Source organism: Palaemon carinicauda, chromosome 22, assembly GCF_036898095.1.
Source record: "Palaemon carinicauda isolate YSFRI2023 chromosome 22, ASM3689809v2, whole genome shotgun sequence".
In the NCBI taxonomy this organism is placed as follows: domain Eukaryota; kingdom Metazoa; phylum Arthropoda; class Malacostraca; order Decapoda; family Palaemonidae; genus Palaemon; species Palaemon carinicauda.
This window is the reverse complement of record NC_090746.1, coordinates 82,875,052-82,892,774: the sequence shown is the minus strand read 5'-3', so window position 1 is coordinate 82,892,774 and position 17,723 is coordinate 82,875,052. Positions and strand designations below refer to the sequence as shown.

At 36.3% G+C, this 17,723-nt stretch overlaps 1 long non-coding RNA gene across 1 annotated transcript; it reads right to left on the bottom strand.

Moving 5' to 3' along the window:
- Positions 1-9,744: 9,744 nt before the first annotated feature.
- On the bottom strand, positions 9,745-10,953 carry LOC137616150 (uncharacterized). Its single transcript, XR_011039296.1, has 2 exons — positions 10,104-10,953; positions 9,745-9,906 (listed from the first exon to the last, which is right to left on the bottom strand). It is a non-coding gene; the product is annotated as an uncharacterized lncRNA (long non-coding RNA).
- Between the last annotated feature and the right edge of the window lie 6,770 nt (positions 10,954-17,723).

The following is a 17,723-nucleotide window of genomic DNA, read 5'->3' as shown; positions in this document are numbered from 1 at the left end:
ACAAAGTCGTCTTGACAAGTCTTCTTGATGCCACTCTAAGTGTTTGCTATTTTCTTCCGGCTCGTTTCTTCTTGGTGCTCTGCTTCTTTGCTTACAATTCTTGATGCGTTTACTCTTCTTACATCTTACCTCTTGCCTTTTTTGTCTGTGCTTTTCCTCCTTTTGTGCTGATGCGTTTAAGATTCCTTTATTGTGAGAGCAGCTTTAAATTTACTTATGGATGTGTGGGATATCGCAACACGTCGACGACCTTCAGTAAGTTTTCTCATAGCTCTTCCAAAATCAAAAACTTATGATTTGGAAGAGCTATGAGAGAAAACTTAATGGAGGTCAACGTGTTGCGATGTCCACACGCCCATAAGTAAAAAATTCCACTACAAGCCTGAAACAGAAAACAGAAATCACAAAAATGGCAAATTTTATGGCATAGAAAAACTCAATTAATTGTACCACACTCCAAAAAGCCACCCAAGATGTTTCGGTTAAGGACAAAATTCTAAAAAACCCTGAGCTTAACTAAACAGACTTAACATTTTACATATAGCAAATTTGACTATATAGCAAATTTGACTAGGCTACCCAGAAAGCTTCATTTAAAAGAACTATATTGAGCAAAAAGAGCATCTGACAAGATATCAAGGCTGGGAGAAATTTGCCAAAGAACTCACCCAAGGGATTATATAAAAAATCAGCAGCATTTTAAAGTAAACAATATCGACTGTGCATTTGATTATAGATGGATATGTTATAGCAGTCTTCCCAATAAATAATGCATTTTAGCTTTAAATTCATCTTAACTGCCGAGGGTCTCAGTTAATCAAAATGAATGAAAACTCAAGCCAATGTTATTTCACACAAGCTCAATTTACTGTATAGTGAGATCTGTAACAGTGCTCGCTGAATTCCAACAACTTTTAAGACAATACAAATAAATCTAAGACTAACAACATTGTTTATCCAAACTTTACTAGTAAACCTAGAAAATAGCAAAATTAGTAAACCTAGTAAATTAGAGAAACTAAAGACTATGTACCAAATTCAGCTCTAATTCAGCTCTATTTCACTATTTTCAAGTCGTTAGCACACCTCACATGAAATAAACACTATCTAGTTTAACCATCAACACCTCTTTCATAAGATCAGATAGGAAGCGAAACACCCTAATGCGCTTACTATCAGGGAAAACCTAGTATCAACCATAGCTATCCTAGTATCAACCATAGCTGTTAATTTATAAAGCAAAGAATATCAAACCTTGCAACTTAAGTCGAAACTTTCCCCATCTACAGTATGTAACTCTTTAAGCATGCTATACAAACCTCAGCACTTTGATTTACTAGTTATCCAAAATAACACTTATGACTGATCACTACACGATAGAACCAAAATTAGATTTAAAAACAAATCTTCGGAAATTACATCGTTGCTTAAGACCTCAATCCTAGATTTTAAAGTTTTAATGAATTAAAATACTATAAATTCACAGTAGCCAAAAAAACCCGAACAGTTAAAATTTACGCTAAACACTCGAAGACAAATTACTTAAGAAAATGCGTATTGGTTATACGTTAGAAAGTTTTAAAAACTATCCAATGAATTCCACTTTTAAAAATCAATAGAAACAAGAAATTACTTATAAATTTTAAAGTGCAGTGAATGCTACCGAATTAAAATTCACAGAATATGCTAAACGCTAAAAATAGAATAAAAATTGTAAGCGAATTGGATTAAACTTTTATTGTATTGCACGTAGATACTGACAAATTTGATTGATTTATAAGATTAGCATTAGCAGTTTCTAATGATTACCCCAAGCAATGTGCTTATTATGCTAGATGAAAAGACTTAACGTTCACAACAAACTTATAACCAAAGGTTTAGCCATTAAAAATTTCTTTAAAAGTGAAATTAAAGATACTTTACTAAACGAAAACGGACGTTACTAAACACTAAAGAGTTAAACCGGCACTTGCAAATTGGAAAACATGCCATAACATCCCTATAAGAACCTAACAAAAAGTAAAAACTCGCAAACCCTGAACACCAGATTTTTAAAGACAATCTTACCTTCGCACCACGGCCTCAGAAAATGGCGACAAATACTGGAAACACGGATCCAAAAATGCAGATGCAAACACAATATGCACGTAACTTCAGCAACTAAATGAAGGTGCAAGTATGTCTCAGCTCCAACACGCACTGACATTGCTTCCTGATTTCTCACCGTCTACAGTTCCATCTTGCCGGCTTTCTTCCAGGTTTCAACCAATCAGAAGGGCCCATTTCATTATTTCGAGACAAAGAATGAGAAAACGACTCCTGATTGGTCGAGAGACTAACAAGGAATCTAAAAGAAAGCAGTTACTTTCAAAGACGTTACGTCACCACATAGAAAACAAATGCCATCTGTTGGCTACATAATTAACCATGAAAAAAAGTCAGTGAAAAATTATATAATCAATATCTAATAAAGAAACAATCCTATATCTTAAGAGAAATATTGATACATAAAAAGATTCTTGTTGTATTCCTTTTCACTTCAAAATTCACCATGAAAAAGACAGTGTTTATTGATCTAAATAGTGCATCGACTATCATGTACTGTACAATATTCTAGTCAAAATATTTATTTTCATTTTAAAGTGGAGCAATTATTCCACTAATAATTCTCTTATGTTCCAAAAGATATTTTATAATTTTCGACCAGGAAATACCAATGATTTCAGATTCCTTCGTGCCTGTGATCAAGTTCATATTGTTATATCATTTCTAATTTCTAATTTTTTTTTCTGTCTCTACTTCCGTACCATACTGCTTTCCCTATGTTTGAACTTCGAAGTCTGATAATAATAATAATAATAATAATGATAATAATATGAAGAAACGGTTCAGGTGCACAATCAGGTAGTCTCTCTCTCTCTCTCTCTCTCTCTCTCTCTCTCTCTCTCTCTCACTCTCTCTCTCTCTCTCTCTCTCTCTCTCTCTCTCTAAACCCTAAGGTCTTGTGTAAGTTGTGTAATGCTATTAAGAGAACAGCCATATTCATTGTAAAGGAGAGACAGAAAAGACAGGTTTGTTGTTATTATTAAGAGGAAGTTACTTGATTGAAGTTAAAATGAATATCAAACGAATATTTTTTTTTCTCCTGAACCATTTTTCAACTTCTATCCTTTCCTGTTGACAAAAACATTAATACAGTCAAAATGCAACTAAAACGGGCACTTGGTAGAGCGCATACCTACCTCAGCTCCACATTTGTTACTATAGTTATGCAAACAGAGCAAAATATTAACTGGAAAGAAATTATTTTCACACACCAAGGCCCGCCTGAACAGACTCTTAGTGTCTGATGGAGGGCGAGAAATAAACCCCTAAAAGTAAAAGTAAAAGGAAAAGTAAACAAATCTGATAATAATGGCAGCGTAATGATGAAACCTGCACTTTTTGCAAGTTCATTGACCCCGCTGACATTTGAACTCAAACTGCTAATATGGTATAATGATGTTTCTATATCATGTTTTATATCACAAAACAAGCAATTGAATTATGAACATTTTGGAACTAGTTTCATGCGAATCGGATAAAAATTCACCACAATATTTCAAAAAGAAATATTTTACCTTTTCGTTACCTTGACATTGACCTTTGATCCCATCTCTCCCAAAATCTAATCAAATGGTCCTTAGATCATAGTCAATCATCCCACCATGTTTCATAAGATTCGGTCAAAAAGTTTTTGAGTTATGCTCACGCCTATCAATACATAACCTTTGCAAAGAAGTTGGTGAAGGTAAAAATATCTTTTATTCAAGTATACTTACATATTCAAATTTAAATCAATATTCAAACAATTTATGGACATAAAAAGGCGTCAATAGGAGCTGTTTGTCTTGCTAGACACCCTACTCTATCTTTAATTTACATAAATGAACAAAAGCTAAGTGCAAAAGTAAAATCCCAGTAATAAGTTTGAACTTTTGAAGTATCTATAAATGAACAAAACCTAAGTACAAAAGTAAAATCCCGGTAATAAGTTTGAACTTTTGAAGTTCTACAAAAATATACTAAACCGAATACAGTACATCCCTGTTTTAATCAATTTGAATGCTACAACAGCACTTCAAATTGACTTATGTTCCAAATAATCGAAATTTTATTTACAGAATATACATCTTATACTACCTTTTCACATAAAAGTAGAAATATTTCAATGTAGAGAAAAACCACATCCGTTTCACATCAAATTTCAAATTACAAAATTTCTAGGGAACACGGTTGTATACAGTACTGTAGTAAACGCTTACAAATAACAACAGTAATAAAGTAAATTATAAATTTTAATACCTTATGTCAGTGTTTTAAAATTTTTTTGCAATATTCATGTATAAATTACTATTAATGAAAAACCACACTTAAGATTTCTAAATTCTGTCAAAGAACCACATTCCATAATGTAATGGTGCAGTGTATGCGAATTAGCAGCGTCACAAAATTTACAATGGATACCCTCTCCACTTTCATTTTGAAAGTAGTATTTATAGCCTAGTTTAAAATTCATAGCAATTCCTTCACATTTAGCTGAAGACCTTCCACAAGTAAAACGTGTATGGTTACTAATATAATCATAATGAGACACTTACTGCCATTACCCAAGATTGCCCTAGCCTTCTCAATGTTCCATGCTTCCCTTACCCTTGCCACGTGTGACTATTTTTCTCATACTAACTGAAGTGGTGTAATCTATAGATTCTTCATTACACTGCTGTTTAGCTAATTCATCAGTAACATCATTTAAATATATACCACAATGTGAAGGTATCCAGATGAATTTACACTGTAGCCAGACGCTTTTACAATAGAAATGTACTCTTGGCACTTGGTAAATATTTTATCATCAAAAGGTACTTTAGCATATAAAGCCAAAAGACCACTCTGTCAGCAAAGCCTATTATAATTTTTTTCCTTATTTATTCAAAATTCCAAACATATATAGCAAACAGCTCAGGAGTGGTAGATGAGCTGTGATCACCAATACGTTTAGATATTCTCTCCTCTTTGCTAATACCAAATTAGAAATATTCTCTTAATTACAACACCAAGACCAGCTCGACATCCGGTGATAGAACCATCACAATACGCAAGAATCACCGTGCCCTTTGGTACCGAGATATCTTCTCCAAAAACACCTGTTTTAGGTCATGGGGATTGTTATCTCGTCTTCTTAAACCAAGTTTTTTTATACTTACATCTACTTTCTCAGTAATCCAAGGTTTTATTGGACGTGAATTATGCAAAGGTACAAAGAAATCAAAGTCATTCAATATTTTACAAAACCTTCGTGAATACCCATTCAGTCTGAAGAATCCTGGAACATCTGTCACATCTATTTATTCTAGTTTTTAAATGCCTATCATTTTGTCTAATCAGTCTTAAAATTTAAGAGACTTATCTCTTACTCTTTGAGCGACACTTAAAAAAATCCACTCCATACGCAATGTTTCAATCTTTCCAGTTCTAGGGCAAGTTAATATCACCCTCAGTTTCATTTTGCAACAAATCCAAGGGCCGAAGATCTTTACCTGTATAACAACATACGACTGGAGTTGAGTCATCTATGACAGTTCTAATGGTGGCAAGATATAGACCTTAATATTGGAATACTGTAATAACACCGTTATCATAGTTAGATTAAAGACGTAAGGCCTTAAGTCTGGACGTACAAATGCTCTTCACATATGTAATTTGATCCCTTTTACCAAAACCAATATACATACCCAATTATTTATAACTTGTTACTTTATCGATAGTTTTACATCGAAAAGCAAGAGTTCTTTATCACTTTCCATTCGTGATTGGTATGTTGTTTCACTCTCATTCACTACAAGACCCAAAGATATACAAAAATCTGATATTTCAGTACCGTACCAGCTGAGGGCTTCTTCCCAATGGAGGGATGTGCAGGATGTCCTAAATGCTTGGTACTCGGGATCTTTTCGTTGGGCTTTCTGTCAAGGCGTTGTAATCAAATCCCAGATGAATGATAACCAATGTGTTTCTTGGCAGAACGGGTTTTCCCAGGAACATGGAGAGCGAAATTGTATTCAGCCACTGTGGAGAGATGTCTGCGTTGACGGGCGGACCAGGCATCAGCATGTCGAGTGAAGGGGTGCACGAACACCATAGGAATGTGTTCCGTGCTAATGATGGAGGGCGTACCCTTTAGTGGCGATACTGACTGATGATAAATACACCGACAAATTTTCAGTCTAAGGTTGAGCAGCTAGAATCTGCCTGGGACGTTTTCTACTGGAAAAGGCCAAGTGCGTAGCAAGCCATTGACCACCTGCTAGAGTACTGCACCAACAACATGGCTTTCATCGTTGAAGAGGAGAAGCCATGTGGCACAGGAAAAGTGAGCAGCAGCGGTTGAAACGGCATTCTTTGCGTTGCAGAAAGCCGCTTGATTAAGGGGACCCCACTTCGTCTTTTGGCTTGCCCTCGAGGGAGGAATAGAAGGGGGTTCAAGAGTGGCAGTAATAGCTGGCAGAAACCGGTAAAAATAGTTTATCATGCCCAAAAATTCTTAAAAGTGCTTTGACAGTCGAGGGCGTGCCGAAGTTCTGAACAGGATATACCTTCAAGACAGCAGTTAAGACGCCTTCACTAGCGATGCGGTGCCATAAGAATGACTCTTCGTTGGCGCCATAGGTACACTTACTTTGCCAGGTTACACTCGCTCTGTTGCTTGCGGTTGGGAACGATGTACAGGTGATCGAGGTGTGCCTACCTGGAGGAATAAAACTAGTATGTCGTCCCCGTAACATATGCAGAAGGGGAGGCTCCTCAAGATGTCACAGGGTATTGAAAAGTAGCCCAAGCATTACGAAGGCCAAAACACTAGTAATTTAAGATGTACGTACAATAGGATGAGTGATGGCGGTCACTACCAGACTTATAAACTTAATAGCAGCTTTCTCTCACACACACGAGAGAGAGAGAGAGAGAGAGAGAGAGAGTGAGAGAGAGAGAGAGAGAGAGAGAGAGAGAGAGAGAGAGAGAGAGAGAGAGAGAGAGAGAGAATTTTAGTTTATATTACTTGACAAGTAGTGTATTTTAGAGTTTATATCACTACAGTTGAGGTATAAAGTATCTGAACTTTCATAAATTACACGAGAATGGATCAAAAATAAGTTTCACAATATTTTCGAAACTAACACACTCGTCCAACAGAATACTTATCAAGAACTTAAATAGGCATATAACAAGGATTTCCAAGCATTGTGTAAAATCACTAAACTTACATTGTTTACGAATGCTCAACTAAGATTTATTTAGACTACGCAGTTTGTCGCATATTTGTTTGCTACTTGTGTTATCTGCGGGAAAGGACTAATTTTAGTTTCCCCTCTTCAATAAGATTATTAAGTGACCATAAGTATTTTAGAACTCTGAAATTCAATGTATATTGTGCCAACAAATTTGGAGCTGGCTCTTGTATTAGCAGCCCGTTAAAAAATTAATCATCTCTAAGCATCAGCCCACGAATCCCTGCGCCTGAAAGTGTGCTGTTTATCCAAATAGCAAGTTCAAATTAAAGTTACCTCAGGACAATCATCGGCATTGATGGTTAACATTGGTCTGACAACGACATCCCCGTGTCGTTCCTTTCGTAATCTTCGTAAAATTCTATACCAAACTTCTGCTTGCTACTTCTACTCTACTGTCGTCGGCTGTAATAAAGCTCGTCCGTATGGACGGAGCCTTCAGACTATAATAAAATTACTCCAAAATTACAAGTGTAATATACTCTAGATCTCATACTGATACTAGTTAGTTTAAGTTAATGCCCATAAACTTTCTTGTACCGAAACCCACGGTAGGTGGGTTTTTTTTTTTTTTATATAAGCATGATTTTCATCTTTATTTTCCTAAATTTTACAACACACTGGACCAGAAGGGTTTTATCAAGCCAGTTGGACACCCTTTCATTTAAGTTACTTAATCTAATTTCACTTATCTCTAAATTTTTTTTTCTTATTTTTTTAGGAACGCTCACGATCTTTATCGAAACACCCTCAATCGTGCTTATTGAAAGAGTGAAAATTTTTCATTCAAATTTATGTTACCATCCAGGATTGCTATAAACAAAACTTGTACTAACACAGGAACTTATTCTAAATGTTTTGTAAGCAAGAATTATTGGATTTAGTTTAATTAATGTAGACTACTTCATTGGTTAGTAGCAGTTTGTAATGTTCCAGTATTTTTTTTTTAGTTATGACTAGAACCTGAGTAATGGAATATTAACGAAGAACCAGTACGCAAGGAGAATTTTCTTGCACATTTGAGAACGGCAGTCAAAATTGTTACACTGAATTAAAATTTAATTATAACTATTAGGTTATAGGTTGAGCATAAACAGTAAGTCTTTACAGAGATTTAATTTATCTTAACCAAAGCCTTTATGGTATTTGGTAAATTAGGAATAAAATTTTTATATACAAAAAACATGACAATGAGGACCACAAATAAAGGTTAATAGTCTAATACTTGAAAGATACCTTTAGTAACAGGACAAAATGAACACTACAAACATGCCAAAAGTAGTCCAATACTTTGAGATTACCTTTAGTAAAAAAAACTCAAAGGTGGATATAGAATATACATTTCTATAAATGCTACATGCATAATTATAGAAGAGTAAAAAACCAGTGGATATAGAAAATACATTTCTTTTAAGTACAGAATTGTGGGGGAATACAAATTTTCTGGCAGCAGGAAATATTACCAAACATCCAACTAGGTTAGGAAGTTTAATTTAATAGTAATAATTACGCGTTGAACACCCTTTAAGCATTAGTAACCAAATAGTTTAAATACTATATAGTCTTATCTTTAAACCATAATGTTATTTATCCTGCTATTTTCCATGATTGCTCATCCCTACTGAATTTGTTCATAGGTAATTCCCATACAACGAATTTTTAGGCCTATACTTTATGAAAAATACTATTTTTCTGTGTGCTTACCTATGGCTTTCATTAAAAATCTACAAAATACTTTATCTAGAGATCTAAAATATACAATAGAAAATTCTAAATATAACTTCTAACATGATCAGGTGCATACAATTTAACCACATTTTAAAGTTAAGCTTAAATAATCCCTTGTACTTATGTACAGAAAGTCACCAAACTTTACTTCATCTGTTTAGATGAAACTCCAATATGACACTGGGTCACTCTGGTGGCAAAACAAGGAGAGATTAGAGTCTTGTTGGCGCAAGCCTCCATGAGAGGAGATGTCGAACAGAGTTTTAGAGTAGCCCCAAACTGCAAGTTAATGTACGAATTGTACATGATAATGCAGGTCTGCCAGCGAGACAAGAAAATAATTTAAGTTCCCTCCCAAAGGCCTCAACTGGAAGGCAGTGACCCGGAGGATCTTTTTGACCACAACTGCTCTATTAGGTGAGCACTGCTACTCTATTGAGCCATGTTCAGCAAGGTGTGAACTTTACCCTTGTCTTCATGGACCCTCGAGATTAAAAAAAAAGTTTGATTTTAGTCCTGAAATTTGATACGTGCAGATTCCTCGACATCCTGGGGGACATTAAGATCCCCGATTGTTTTATTGTAAACTTACACTCGTGGCCTGCACCTTTTACTTTAACGATAAAAACTTCAATTTCTGTTAGAGGGGTTCCAAGATTTACTGTTCTATTTGCAGCATCATTCCTTCCAGTTTATAGTCTTCGCGGAAGACTTCGGTGGCGATTTTTGGGCAAGCTGGTTTACCATAGGCAAAGATTAACATTGTATTCATCCAATGTGCTCTGGCTGAACCAGGATATCTGAAGAAGGCTCAAAAACAGCCGTTGGAAGAAACCCGTCAATATGTTCACATCTGTAAATCAAAATATTTGTATTAATTTAAGTGAAAAAATGCATTATGTTCCAATTTTTTACTTCTGAATTACAAGCAATCATTGAATGGTGCAAAGTCTGATGATATGAAGGTTGACACTTCTCAAAGAGACTTATTCTAGCATTTTATAAAATATTAAATATAAATATGGGAATTATTCTAAAGTTAATGCTTACCTATATCATTTAGTTAGCTTTGAATCCCAATTCCCTGTCTAAACTTTTACCACATTGGCAACCTGATTCCTTTTCCCGTCCCGTTTTTTAATTATGACAGCTAGAATGCGAGCTCATGCAATCCTATCAGTAGGGCAATACCAGTAGCGGAGAAGGCTGGGTAGGACTGGCTGGGTAGGTCTAGTAAAATTATGTATTAGAGTGAAGATATCATATTAATAAACCTAAGAATAATTTATCTGTCCCCATTGACTACGAGGGAACTGGAAGGATTTCCCCTTAATAGAATAAGAAGTCACAGATTAATTCAAGTGAGAATATGCCGAAACTAAATCTTATACAATGCAGACTGCAAACAATAGCCAAGGCAGAATTTAAGGTCAATTAGTGATCGGCTGAACAAAAATTGAAAGTAAAGACTCATCTGACAACTTAACACTTAAAAAATTTCTGCCTATAGCATCTTAAAATTGGCGAAAGGTGCAGAGAGCGCAACTAGAGGTAAAAGGTGCCGGGAGAACACTCAAGGGACAGACTACATCTTTTGGTGATAGGCTAGATTCTAGAAGACTGCCAAAGGGATACAAGACTCCCGTGACTAAGTAAACTGCTTCACCATCTATCTTCTCTTTACACAAGTGAGCCAGTGGGAGGAGGGAGTGGAAACAAAAGACTTAAAACGACAAAGGAAAATATGGCTCTTAACTTTACAATTTCAGGCCAAATTTGGATATCTTATCATTTGAGACTATACATACGAATAGGAACCCTAATCTTTCACAAATTAATTATGGAAATCTATTAATACTTTTCTTAGTTACATCAAGGATGATTGAACTGCTATGTTAAGTTTCTCTCCCGATGGTATTTTTGTCAATGCAGTGTGTAAAATTGCCAGATCATGCCTTTATTTTTGGTTTGAATTATGGGTATGGTAAAAATTATTAAACATGCATTGTGGGTAAAATTGCTTGATTATCCCTTTATTGTCGTTATGAATTATGGTTAATGTAAAAATTATTAAACCGAGAGGTTATTTGAAGTCTTCATGGATATTACATTGGAACAAGATTTAGTAGGTTTAGTGGATTGAATTCTACATAAACAGTCAAGTGGTAAAATAGAACATACAATTAAAAGACAAAAACTTGTCCCTACAGTATATATGCTTCCAAAGAATTTGACCTTTACTTCCACTGCAAATAAAGCAGTTTCCATCTACTCCCCCCCTCCGTCTAACGAACAATTGAATTTGACCATTCTTCCCACTACTAATAAAGCAGTCTCCCTCTAGCCCCCCTACTCATGGAAAGGCGAGAGCCTGGGAGATGTGGGTGGGCAAAAACAAAAAAAAAGAGCTATTTAACACAAGGTATTTGCAAAACCCCACAGAACCTAACAAACCCACCTACCCTAGCACTAGGGTGTAAGCCACCCATACACCCCTTCCCAAAATTTAACATACACAAGTCAGATCTAGCCAGGGGGCAAAGCTCTGGACCCCACTTCAGGTCACAGATCTAGCAGAGGGCAAGCCCCAGGATACCCCTTCCCAGTAACTGACCTAACCTGGGGGCAAGACACTAAGACCCCTACCCAGGTCACAACTAAAAGTGACTAAATAATTCCCTACCTTATGATTGGCATGTGTCTTAATTTGTCTGATCTTTTCAGTCTACTAGTTACTGTAGAAGAGGTGCTATTTTGACATAATGATAACTCAGAAGTGCACTTTGGAAACTTTTCAAACAAAACTTTAAAAATAACTTCCCACTGTACTAATATACTCAAAGCTTTACAGTAGCCTAGGAGGATTAATACTACTAGAGATGAACTAATTCGGTTCTTACCTGAACCCGTGAAGCCAAGTTTAAGTCAGGTTTACCAGTCAGACTGGTGTAGTTTTAGTTCTGCCATTGACTAGTGAAAAAATAAAGTTATCTACGGAACTAGTTTTTTTTAACCATTTACTGTCTTTTATACATTGTTATCTTGATACCTTTAGTGTAAAATTCTTTAGTGTAAAATTCTTAAGCGTTTTAAAACTAATTAATGTTTTTTATTTCGAGAACAAGAAAAAATACTTGAACGAATAAGTAACTACTCGAAGATATTAAATATGGTAAATAGGGTTTGATGATAGAGGACATAACAGACAGCCCCCTGCCTTAAGGGAAAAATTGGTAACAGTTGTGAGCATATCACAAGCTATGTTATATGTAATCCATAGAGGGATATAAAGTGTAACTAATTTACCGTAGTTCAATATTCCAAGGAGTTTGTAACCAATTCACCAAAGTTAAAAGCAAAAAAGTTAAAAAAAATTTTTCAAATAAAGCAGCCCAGGGAGGAACCATGTCTAATAAAAAGCACAAAATAGTTGCCATCTATAAGAAGTTAAAAGCAAAAAGTTTAAAATTATTTTTTTTTCAAATAAAGCAGCCCAGGGAGGAATCATGTCTAATAAAAAGCACAAGAAAATAGTTGCCATCTATAAACAAAGGTCTGAAAAGAACCGACTAAGTTCCAGTAGACTGGGGGAGATTGTTAACTTGGGAACCGTGAACAGTCAGTGACCGTGAACAGTCAGTTTGACGGTGCCTAGTAAAGCCTGGCTTCACCTAATCCGGGTTAGGGAATCTCGTTATTAATTCTCCAAGGAAATAGCCTAAAACATTAAGGATGGAGGGTAAAGGAGAGCTGCACCTTTGAGAGACTACCCAGTGCACAACCTTACGAGTAAACTAACAAATCATTTATAGTTTAAACAAATTTATGACAATCTAACACCAATCATACGGAAGTATGAAATACGCTTCCATGCCTAATTTAGACTTCTCTAAACCAAGTTCCATTCCTTAATGGATACGTATAAATAAAATTTCACACTTTCAATATAACAGGCCTTCTGTCACAACTTAATGCATCGTAGTCAATATAAAGTCAACTTTACTAAAAATTAAATTTTAATAACACTGGTGATCTTGGCAGTACATTATTCTTCTAATGTTACCACAATAATGCAAAACAAAATCTGTACATAAATATCGACTCAATTTGGAAGATCGACAGGAGATTGATGCTAAAGCACAGGGTAAATTAGAAACTACACCATAAGAAGGTTCACAACCCCCCATCTCTCCAAAGACAAATTAGCAGTGGAAATTGTATTTAAAGAAATCCCTTGTTGGGCATTCGTAATCAATGCAAGTTTAGTGATTTTACACAATGATTCTAGTTAAAATGCTAACACCAAATAAAATGAGGATAACATAACAAAAAATTGACGTTTGGGCTATGTAGAAAACAATATGAAATAATGACTTTTTAACGTACAAAAGAACAAACGAGGATAAATATTAAAAAAAAGTTTGGACTATGTAGAATACAATATGTAATAATGACATTGTTTTTAACGTACACAGCAACAAACGAGAAGTCAGTTTAAAGAGGAATTTGAGCGAGTTAGAAGATTCGGGACTTATTCATGTGGATAAAAGTTATATTTTTAAGCCGCATAGATTTATGTATAGATTTGTATCAAACGAAGCGTTAGATGGATCCTTTGTTGAAATTACCTAATTAAAAACTTGCTGGCGGAGCTATGTTACAGAATTAGTTAAGTTTATATGGAAGTTTATTTTAATACCGCTGTTAAAATAATTTTGTTTAATTTCCTCACAGCTATTTTCCATGTTGGCGCCCTTGGAGTTATTGCTCCTGCTTTTCCAACTAGGGTTGTAGCTTATCAAGTAATAATAAATATAACAAGTCTCCTTTAGCCTGACGGACAGCACTTTCGAATACAGTATCCCCGCCAAAATGTTTAAAACTAATAGAAAGTATCCGATCTGCATCAACACTTCCAGTACACTTCACAGAATTTAAAGATTAAGAACGCAAACTCAAAGTTCACTAAAAATCTTAAAATCTTGCATAAACTTGGCACGACATAATACAAACAAAGAAAAAGAAGCCAACACTCACCATCTAAGAGTCAAAGTATTATAGCCTTCCTTCCTTCCTACACTTTATCTTTCAACTAACCTCGACACTAAACATGTCCTCCGTCTTGCCTTCACCCCTGATGTAACAAGGATGACAAAACAACGAAGCAGACATCCCTAGATAAGGGTCTGCTTTAGTGTCCTTGTATAAACAGTGGCGCCATCTACAATCAAACATTGAAATTACTTGTCTTTGATGACCTGATATTACCACTCAAGAAATCGCTGTAAAATCCCTAATTTCTATCAATTTACCAATTTCATAAAACTAAACATTGCAAGAAATAGACAAGCTTAGTCATTGCGTAGATAAAATATGCAATAATCATGGTTTAATAAACTTTAACTAAAAAAACCCAACAGCTATTGGTCCATCTCAATCTTTCTTTGAATTTATTACATAAGTTTGTAATATACTTTGTAAGTCTTGAGAAACAGATTTGGCAAGGTATAGTCTTGGTTTGGACTCCTGTTTATTTATTAGTTATCCACGATCAAGAGAGAGAGAGAGAGAGAGAGAGAGAGAGAGAGAGAGAGAGAGAGAGAGAGAGAGAGAGAGAGAGAGAGAGAAAATCAATATCGTTTTTTTTTCGCCACATAGTATCCTTCATGATAATCCAAAGCATAATATACTAAGCTACATTCATATTGAGAGAGAGAGAGAGAGAGAGAGAGAGAGAGAGAGAGAGAGAGAGAGAGAGAGAGAGAGAGAGAGAACAAAAAATTTGCTTTAATAAATTTGTTGCGCCGATTGGGGTCAAACATTTGGGTACATGGTAATAATGATATTGTTTACATCTTTAAAGTAATTAAGTTATGCCAAAATAATTCATACGGAATACAAAATAGAATTTAGACAGGCATTCAAGTACATAACAATAATATTGTTGACATCTATATATTAAAAGATCATAAAAAATTCACATGGAATACAAAGTAAAATTTAGTTTGATTTCGGAGGTAGGTTGTATCAATCCTTAGTTGATATTATAACAGTCAATTCAATAATAGGTAATGATTGTTCAGTATCCACCAAAGTGAGGATGACGCATGAAGATTTCATTAAACTAATTATTATCTGTTAATAATTGTTTACATACATCAGATACTGGGAGTCTTTTTAGTAAAAGGTCACTAACAAGTAGACATTTCAGGCAATAGTGTTCTAGGGTGTTAGTGTTGGGTGAATCACATAACCTACAGGAGGAGAAGTGAGAAACTCCATCTTGCTCAGCCACCTGCCAAACTCATTGCCAACCCAGCCGAAGACGTACTCAAACCCCGTTATTTCGACGAACCATGAGTCCATTGCAGTGATACTCGTATTGGTGAGGAAGGAAGTGGCCATAGTGCTTTATTGGTACACTGGTGGCTCTCTCGGCATTACTACGATGATGGGCAGGTCAACGATGCTGTTAGCCAGGAACCCACGTGAGAAGGAATCCACAAGAAATGGACCACCATTGAGCTCATATGGGCCGTGTTTATTTGCCTAAGTATTTGTGCAACCAGGTGTGGCTAGGCTGGTTTGTGTGATGAGAGGGCTTGGAGTGCTGGTTGTGAGTCGCAGATGATCAAGCCATTGTTTGTGGTCCGTGTGAAGAAAATAATAGCATCTAGAAGTCCATGTAGTTCACAATATATGGAGCTGAACATCCAGCACTGCCATCCTGCTGCAGGGAGCCGTCTGTGTAGAGGCAATGGGCTATACTGAGGGACGAGAACAGTCTGTCGAGGGTCTCCAACGCATGTTGTTGTTGAAGTTGAGGCAAGTCAGTCTTCGAGACTGGAGTGTCAGAGATTGCCGGCACAGGAGTCTGCCAGGGTGCAAGGTCATGATCCACATCCTCTGCTATGATATAAATGTCAAGCCCCGAATTCTTTAACAAACTGCACTGACTAGTGTACATCCCCCCTGGTGTAGTTGTGGACGAGGCGCATCTAGATCCAGTGAAATCCTGATGATGTGTGAATAGCGAGGAGAAAGGTGAGGGTAATACAGGTATTCGATACTGCAGTTAGTGATATTCTAGTTTATTCTCTTATCAAGTGGAGGGAAACAGAATTCATGTTGCATATTTGCAATTCTAGTGTAGGCTGGACAAGCTATAATGAGTCTCATTGCTTGGTTCTGGAATTTTTCGAGAAGCTTTAGAGTTAATTTGGAGAGTTGACATAGTGCAGGGAAAAGATAATCTATCACTAAGCGGATGAGAGCAATGTATTTGGTTTTGGCGACTGGGATAGATACTCCTGTAGAATGATTAGTAAGCCATTTGAAATGAGTCAGATGTCCATGTAACTGGGCCAGAAGATCTTGAATATTGGGATGTACTCTCTGTCTTGCTGGAATTGATGGTGTTATTTGAACTGGGACTCCAAATATATATACTGTGTGCACAAAGGTACCAAGTTCAAGTTCCTTTGCAGTGGTCAATGCTCTCTTAAACAAAACATGTGATTCTATTTTGTAGATAACCACGTATCCACCTCAAAAGGTTTCCTTTGATTTTAAAATCAATAAGCTGGTCTAAAATAATGACTCTATTTGCGACATCAAATGCACTTTTAAAATCAATGAAGGATACAACATTAGTTGGGGAGAGACAAGTGTAGAGCTCCATGAGACAATGATGTGTTCCTCGTTGGCATAGGAAGCCGTATATTCTAGATGAAAGCTTATCTTGCAGCTGGAACATAAGGAGGGAGACAAGAATACATTCAAATACTTTGTAGAAACAGGAGGTGAGGGAAATAGGTCAGAATTTGTCACGGGGTTGGGAATGGGTACAATTGTACTATGAGTCCATGCTAGGGGCATATATCCCAAGCAGAGGCAGAGGTTGTAGAGCCGGAGGAGAGGGTTGCCAGGTATTTTTATGAGTGTGCAAAGGACTGCATAGGTGATGCCATCATCACCAGGAGCCGACTTTTCATTCCTTGCTAAGGCACGTCGTACCTCTTCCTTAGTTATGGGTACATTGTCTTCTTCATTAATGCTCAGTAAGGCTGAACTGAGACAAAGGGCACAGGAATTTTCTTATGAGGAGAGAGAGTCTTGTATATGAACTGGAAGGTTGATGGTTTAGGACTGTGGTGACCACTCATTAATAAGGTCCTGTGCGTTCTGAGCAAGGCTGTGGTGGAGGACACTTGGGGGTTTCTTCTTTACAATCATGTTGTTGAGGTGCCACATGGAACCAATGTTTGTTTGATGTCCATTAATTTGTGCCAGGAATCTTTTTGTACACAATCTTGTAGAGCAACTAGATCATCTCTTGAAAGTTGGTACTGGTGCAGAGCCTCAGGACTTGGTTGTCTCATGAAGGCAAGGCCATCATCCAACGCCTTCTTCTATGCCTGAGAAATTGCGTTATTCAGTGTCATGGCACCAGCACGATGGCTGATATGTGACTTTCTGAGGTATCGTGTGTGGAAAGCATGTGTGGCACTAACAAGTAAGGAGTAAAGTTTCTCAGGACATATTTTGGTCAAAGATAGGGAGAAGGCTAGTCATATATGAGATTTACGTAGGTTGGTACTTAAACGGAATTGTGATGCAAATGTGATTGGTTATTGGAGTAGGTGTAGCGGGAAGGGAATAATGGATGCT